Source organism: Argentina silus (assembly GCF_951799395.1).
Source record: "Argentina silus genome assembly, chromosome: Y".
NCBI lineage: Eukaryota > Metazoa > Chordata > Actinopteri > Argentiniformes > Argentinidae > Argentina > Argentina silus.
In genome coordinates, this window is record NC_139654.1 from 5,584,670 (window position 1) to 5,591,563 (window position 6,894).

The 6,894-nt window shown below is 49.8% G+C and overlaps 1 pseudogene across 1 annotated transcript in view; it reads left to right on the plus strand.

Annotated features, from left to right (window-relative positions):
- Nucleotides 1–5,251, plus strand: part of LOC310823928 (tripartite motif-containing protein 16-like protein) — a 9,054-nt pseudogene extending 3,803 nt beyond the window's left edge. The window contains exons 5-6 of the transcript in view: nucleotides 2,599–2,658; nucleotides 4,600–5,251. The product of the transcript in view is annotated as a tripartite motif-containing protein 16-like protein (transcript). The remainder of the gene's footprint in view (nucleotides 1–2,598; nucleotides 2,659–4,599) is intronic.
- Nucleotides 5,252–6,894: the final 1,643 nt, after the last annotated feature.

Genomic DNA, 6,894 nt, shown 5'->3' on the forward strand with positions numbered 1-6,894 from the left:
TGAAAACATCCAACCAACCACAGACCCTAACCCTGACCCCAAACCCAAATACTAAACCATCAATGAAAACATCCAACCAACAACAGACCCTAACCCCTAATCCTAACCCCAACCCCAACCCGTAACCCTAACCCTAACCCTACTGACGTGCGGCCGCGTTTTCAGGGGTTTCCAAAATGTTTTGATCAATATCTCCGTGATAATTCGGCGTATAAACATGGTTTAAATATCGGTAGACTCTCAGCTTTCGATTCTGCACTCCTGTGACATGCCCTCTCACTCACAGACGGAGCTATGAGCCTCAGAACAGCTTGGTACACACCCTCCCTGCGTAATTGGTGAATTTGGTAGCAGCCTTGCTTGAGTCGCTAAGACACTGCCTTTTACCGTCGGTGATTGGTTGATTTACACGTCCATCTTCTTCGCTAAACGTGACGTCGGCATTGTCGGTATTGACAAACATTTCAGTGACAGAGACAGAAAGCAGAGAAGATGTGTTTACAAGGATCCATTAGAAGTCCTTTTTTATATTCTGTCTAGTATTTTATTCATATTGTATACCATTTCTGTGTAGCTCAGGACTTCATGAATGAATTTCAAGCACCAAAACAATTCATCCACATGGGTAAAGATATGTTTTCACATGGGATTTGAAACATTTCTGAAAAACGGATTCGAAATGTTCATGTTTAGGCCTACTTACCTCTTCACACAGTGCTCTTGGGGTAAACATCCATCACAATCAAGAAAGCTGAGTTTGTCCTGAAAATATTGATATGAAACACTTGGGTATTATTTTGTATGGAAGTGCCTTCAAATTGAGAAAGAAAAAATGTATGTAAAAATGGAGAAAATACCCCTGGTCCCCAAAGGGTTAACCTGCAAAGTGAGGCCTTCTCTTTTCCCCCCATCAGAACAATGTGGGACCTGTCCATGTTTACAACCCTTGACTGACACATGTCTCTCTCCCTCTCTCTCTCTCCCTCCCTCTCTCCCTCCCTCTCTCCCTCCCTACCTCTTCTCCCCATCCAATCTCTCTCTCTCTCTCTCTTTCCCTCTTTCTCTGTCTTTTTCTCTCTCTCCCTCCCTACCCCCTCTCTCCCTCTACCTCCCACCCTCTCTCCCTTTCTCCCTCTCTCCCTCCCTACCTCACTCTCTCCCTCCCTTTCCTCCCTCCCTCCCTCCTCTTGCTCTCCCTCCGTGCCTCTCTCTCCCTCCCTACCTCTCTCTGCTACTCTCCCTCCCTCTCTCCCTCCATCCTCTCCCTCCCTCCCTCCCCCACCTCTCTCCTTTTCTCTCTCCCTCCCTCTATCCCTCCCTCCTTCCCTCCTCTCCCTCTCTCCCTCCCTCTTTGCCTCCCTCCCTCCTTTTTCTCCCTCCTTCCCTCCCTCTATCCCTCCCTTTATCAATCCCTCTATCTCTCCCTCCCTCCATCTCTCTCCCTCCTCTCCCTCCCTCCGTGCCTCTCTCTCCCTCCCTACCTCTCTCTACTACTCTTCCTCCCTCTCTTCCTACCTCCTTTTTCCCTCTCTCCCTCCCTCTCTCCCTCTATCCTTCCTTTCCCTCCCTCCCTCCCTCCCTTCCTCTATACCTCCCGACCTGCATCCCTCCCTCCCTCTATCCTTCCCTCTCTTCCTCCCTCTATCCTCTTTTTCCCTCTATCTTCTCCCTCCCTCTTTCTCCCTCCCTCTATCCCTCCTCTCCCTCTCTTCCTCCCTCCCTCTATCCCTCCTCTCCCTCTCTTCCTTCATCCCTCCTCTCTCTCTCTCCTTCCCTCTCTCTCTCAATCCTCTCCCTCCCTCCCTTCCCCCCCTCTCCCTACCTATCTCCCTCCCTCTATCCCTCTCTCTATCTCTCCTTCTTTCCCTCCCTCTATCCTCTCCCTCCCTCTATGCTCTCCCTCCCTCTCTCCCTCCCTCCCTCCTGCCTCTTTCTCTCTCCCTCTCACCCTCCATCCCTCTCTCCCTCCCTCTTTCTCTCCCTCCTTCCTTCCCTCTATCCCTCCCTCTATCCCTCTTCTCTCTCCCTCCCTCCATTCCTCCTCTCCCTCTCGCTCCCTCCCTCCCTTGTCTATCTCCCTCTCTCCCTCCCTCCTTCATCCCTCTCACCCTCTATCCTCTCCTTAACTCTTTCTCCCTCTCGCCTCCCTCCTTCCTCCCTCTATCCCTCCCTCCCTCCTTCCCGCCTCTATCCCCACCTCCCTCTCTCCCTCCCTCCCTCTTTCTCCCTTTCTCTCTCCCCCCCTCCCTCTATCCCTCCCTCTCTGCCTCCCTCCTTTCTTCCTCTCTCCCTCCCTCCATCCTCCCTCTAACCCTCCCTCTTTCTCCCTCCCTCCCTCCTCTCCCTCCATCTCCCTACCTCCCTCCTCTCCCTCCCTCCCTCCCTCTCTCTCTATCCCTCCCTCCCTCCCTCCTCTCCCTCCCTCCTTTTCTCTCTCCCTCTTTCCCTCCCTCCCTCTCCCTATCTCCCCCTCCCTCCCTCTCATCCCTTTCTCCCTCCCTCTACCCCTACATCCCCTCTCTCTCTCTCTCCCCCTCCCTCCCTCTCCTCCCTTCCTCTTTCTCCCTCCCTCTCTCCCTCCCTCCCTCCCGTCTGTAGTGAATGGAGTGGATGTTTTCCTGCCACCAGAGCCCGAGACCAGAGCCCAGTTCTTCCAATGTGAGTGTGTTTCTCCTGAAGTAGCTGACAGTTTCTCTCTCTCTTTATCTCTCCCTCCCTCCCTCTCTCTGTTCCTCCCTCCTCTCTTTCCCTCTATCCCTCCCTCCCTCCATTGATCCTCTCCAGAGACTCATCAAAGACTCATCAAAGACAGCCTACATATCTGACTCTCCCACCCTCCCTCTCTCTCCCCCCCCTCTCTCTCTCTCTCTTTCTCTCTCCTCTCTCTCTCTCCCTCTCTCTCTTTCTCTCCCTCCATCCCTCTCTCTTTTTATCTTCCTCCGTTCCCCTCTCTCTTCCTCCTTTCTCTCTCTCTCTCTCCCTCTCTCTTTCTTTCTCCTCTCTCTCTCTCCCTCCATCCCTCTCTCTCTCCCTCCATCCCTCTCTCTCTTTCTCTTCCTCCGTCCCCTTTCTCTCTCTCTCTCTCTCTCCTCACTCTCTCTCTCTCTCCTCTCTCTCTCTCTCCCTCCCTCGCTCTCTCTCTTTCTCTTCCTCCGTCTCTCTCTATCTTCCTCATCTCTCTCTCTCTCTCTCTCTCCCTCCCTCCATCCCTCTCTCTTTCTCTTCCTCCATCCCCCTCTCTGTTCCTTCTCTCTATCTCTCTCTCTCCCCTCTCTCTCTCCCTCTCTCTTTCTCTCCCCTCTCTCTCTCTCCCTCTCTCTCTCTCTCTTCCTCCGTCCCCTCTCTCTCTCTCTCTCCTCACTCTCTCTCTCTCTCCTCTCTCTCTCTCTCCCTCCCTCGCTCTCTCTCTTTCTCTTCCTCCGTCTCTCTCTATCTTCCTCATCTCTCTCTCTCTCTCTCTCTCCCTCCCTCCATTCCTCTCTCTTTCTCTTCCTCCATCCCCCTCTCTGTTCCTTCTCTCTATCTCTCTCTCTCCCCTCTCTCTCTCCCTCTCTCTCTCTCTCCCCTCTCTCTCTCCCTCTCTCTTTCTCTCCCCTCTCTCTCTCTCCCTCTCTCTCTCTCTCTTCCTCCGTCCCACTCTCTCCCCCCTCTCCTCTCTTCCCTGTCTCTCTCTCTCTCTCTCTCTCTCTCCCTCCATCCCTCTCTCTCTTCCTCTGTCCCCCTCTCTGTTCCTTCTCTCTGTCTCTCCCTCTCTCCCTCCATCTCTCTCTCTCTGTCTCTTCTCTCCTCTCTGTCCCACTCTCTCTCTCTCCCTCCCTCCCTCTCTCTCTTTCTCTTCCTCCGTCCCCCTTTCTGTTCCTCCTCTCTCTCTTTCCCCATCCTCTCTCTCTCTCTCTCTCTCCCTCCATCCCTCTCTCTCTTTCTCTTCCTCTGTCCCCCTTCTCCCCTCTCTCTCTCTCCCTCTCTTTCTCTCTCTCTCTCTTTCCCTATCTCTTTCTCTTCCTCCATCCCACTCTCTCTTCCTCCTCTCTCTCTTCTCTCTCCCTCCCTCCCTCTCTCTCTTTCTCTTCCTCCGTCCCCCTCTCTCTTCCTCCTCTCTCTCTCTCTCTCTCTTTCTCCCTCTCTCTCTTCTCTCTCTCTCCCTCCATCCCTTTCTCTCTTTCTCTTCCTCTGTCCCCCTTCTCCCCTCTCTCTCTCTCTCCCTCTCTTTCTCTCTCTCTCTCTCTTTCCCTCTCTCTCTTTCTCTTCCTCCGTCCCACTCTCTCTTCCTCCTCTCTCTCTCCCTCCCTCCCTCTCTCTCTTTCTCTTCCTCCGTCCCCCTCTCTCTTCCTCCTCTCTCTCTCTCTCTCTCTCTTTCTCCCTCTCTCTCTCCCTTCATCCCTTTCTCTCTTTCTCTTCCTCTGTCCCCCTCTCTCTTCCTCCTCTTTCTCTCTCTCTCCTCTTTTTCTCTCTCTCCTCTCTTTCACTCTCTCTCTCCCCCTCTCCCTCTCTCTTTCTCTCTCTCTCTCTCTCCCCTCTCTCTTCCTCCTCTTTCTCTCTCTCCCCCTCTCCTCTCTCTCTCCCTCCCTCCCTCCCTCCCTCCCTCCGCTCTTCTCCCAGATGCCTGTGAGCTCACACTGGACCCAAACACAGCACACAGAGACCTCTCTCTGTCTGAGGAGAACAGAAAGGTGACACTGGGGAGAGAGGAGCAGCCGTATCCTGATCACCCAGAGAGATTTGAGCACTATGCACAGGTGCTGTGTAGAGAGGGTCTGACTGGGCGCCGTTACTGGGAGGTAGAGTGGAGAGGGGTATGGGCTGATATAGGAGTGACATATAAAGGAATCAGCAGGAGAGGAAAGGGTAATGACTGTAGGTTGGGATACAATGACAAGTCCTGGAGTCTGATCTGCTCTGATGACAGTTACTCCGCCTGGCACAATAAGAAGAGGACTGTCATACCTGTCCCCTCCTCTGGCTCCCACAGAGTAGGAGTGTATCTGGACTGGCCGGCCGGCACTCTGTCCTTCTACAGCGTCTCCTCTGACACACGGACCCTCCTGCACACATTCCACTCCACATTCACTGAGCCGCTCTACCCAGGGTTTTGTCTTGGGTATGACTGTTCAGTGACCCTGTGTAAACTAGTCTCAGGGAGATCACACTGAACACCAAAGGCTCAAAGATGACGGATCAGAACATGATGCAGTTGGATAGTGGTGTGTTTTCACTGAGATGTTGGATGTACAAATGTTCCCTCTCCCAGTGTGTAGGGTGTAGGATTGTTGTGTGTAGTTATATTATTTTTTACTATATATATATATATATATATATATATATATTATATTATATTAAATAAAATGCATCTGATAGTAAAATAGACTGCAATAGAGTGACAAAAAATAGAAGCTTACATGTTTTTTAGTTTTTTTGATTGAAATGCATCTGACAATCCAGATGAATGATTAGATGATCAAATCAGACTGATGATGAACTCTGAGAATAACACAGGAGAGAGTGTCTGTATGTATATAAGAGTTGGTTAGATTGGGTGTTTGAGTTGTGATGCTGGATCACGTTGCCGTGTGTAAGATAGCAGGGAGTGGATGTGAAGACAGCTCTCCTTCTCTGTCAGTACAACATGGACATGTTCTGTAATTCACTTTCCATAGATTCCTTCACCTGTCTCTCTATCCAACGTACATGTTGTTCCTTCTCCTGTGTGTGTGTGTGTGTGTGTGTGTGTGTGTGTGTGTGTGTGTGTATATAAGAGTTGGTTAAATTGGGTGTTTGAGTTGTGTCACCGAGGGTGAGTCTAGTACGGCCTTTCCCCGGCCTGAACACCATTCCCAACGTTCCCCAGTTAAGCACGGCAGGATCGGCCCGAGGTTTGAGAGCAACCTTGGTGAATCACCATGACACTGCTAGAAAGAGAAAAAGCTTAGCAGCCGGGGGCCCGACCTGACGAGGGACACCGCGGCTGAGGATGTTCCTGAAACACATTTTATCTTCCATCTATCCTTCAAATAGGTGCAACTGCATAACTGCTTATGAATGATAAGTTGATTCAAATAGGTGTAAACTGCATAACTGCTTATGAATGATAAGTTGATTCAAATAGGTGTAAACTGCATAACTGCTTATGAATGATAAGTTGATTCAAATATGTGTGACTGCATAACTGCTTATGAATGATAAGTTGATTCAAATATGTGTAACTTCATAACTGCTTAAGAGGAACTAGAGTGTGAGTGTATGACCCCGTGTCAACATGTCTGCTTAGGCCTCATTGTGATGACGGCATGCTACCAATGAAAGTACTAAGAATATAAGAATACCAATGTTTGATTGTGTAATCTTACTCAGGGATGATTACTGATGTATGATACTATATTACTGAAGTTTATTTTTGATGATACAAAGTTTTATCACTGCATAAAAGGGGTTATTGCGTAAGGCCTACGGGGGGAAGTAGGTCAGGTAGTGGGAATCACCAACAAAAAGTACTACTGTGTCCATAATCAAGTATGAGAATGATAACAATGATTAAGTGTAACAATGTGAAGTATAGAGTGATTTACTGGTATTGATTTATGGATATGTTTGATTACTATACTGTTTTACTGTTTGGATGTATTGTTTTGATGAGGTCTTCTAACACTGAGAGTTGAGGGACAGAAAAACTTCCTTAATAGGACTTCCCTTAAAAGCACTTCCTTATTTACTTTATTAGCAAGCTACTTAGCCACTAGATTAGCTTAGCCATGGTTCTAGCTACCTGCCAAAAGGGTTAAAACACCGCTCTGTTTGTTTTTTGTAAACAAAGATGATGTCATATGGGAGGTTTTGGATCAGAAGCAGAGTATAAAAAGAGCTCCCCGGAGCAGCGCAGCGGTCATTCCCCGCTGAGGA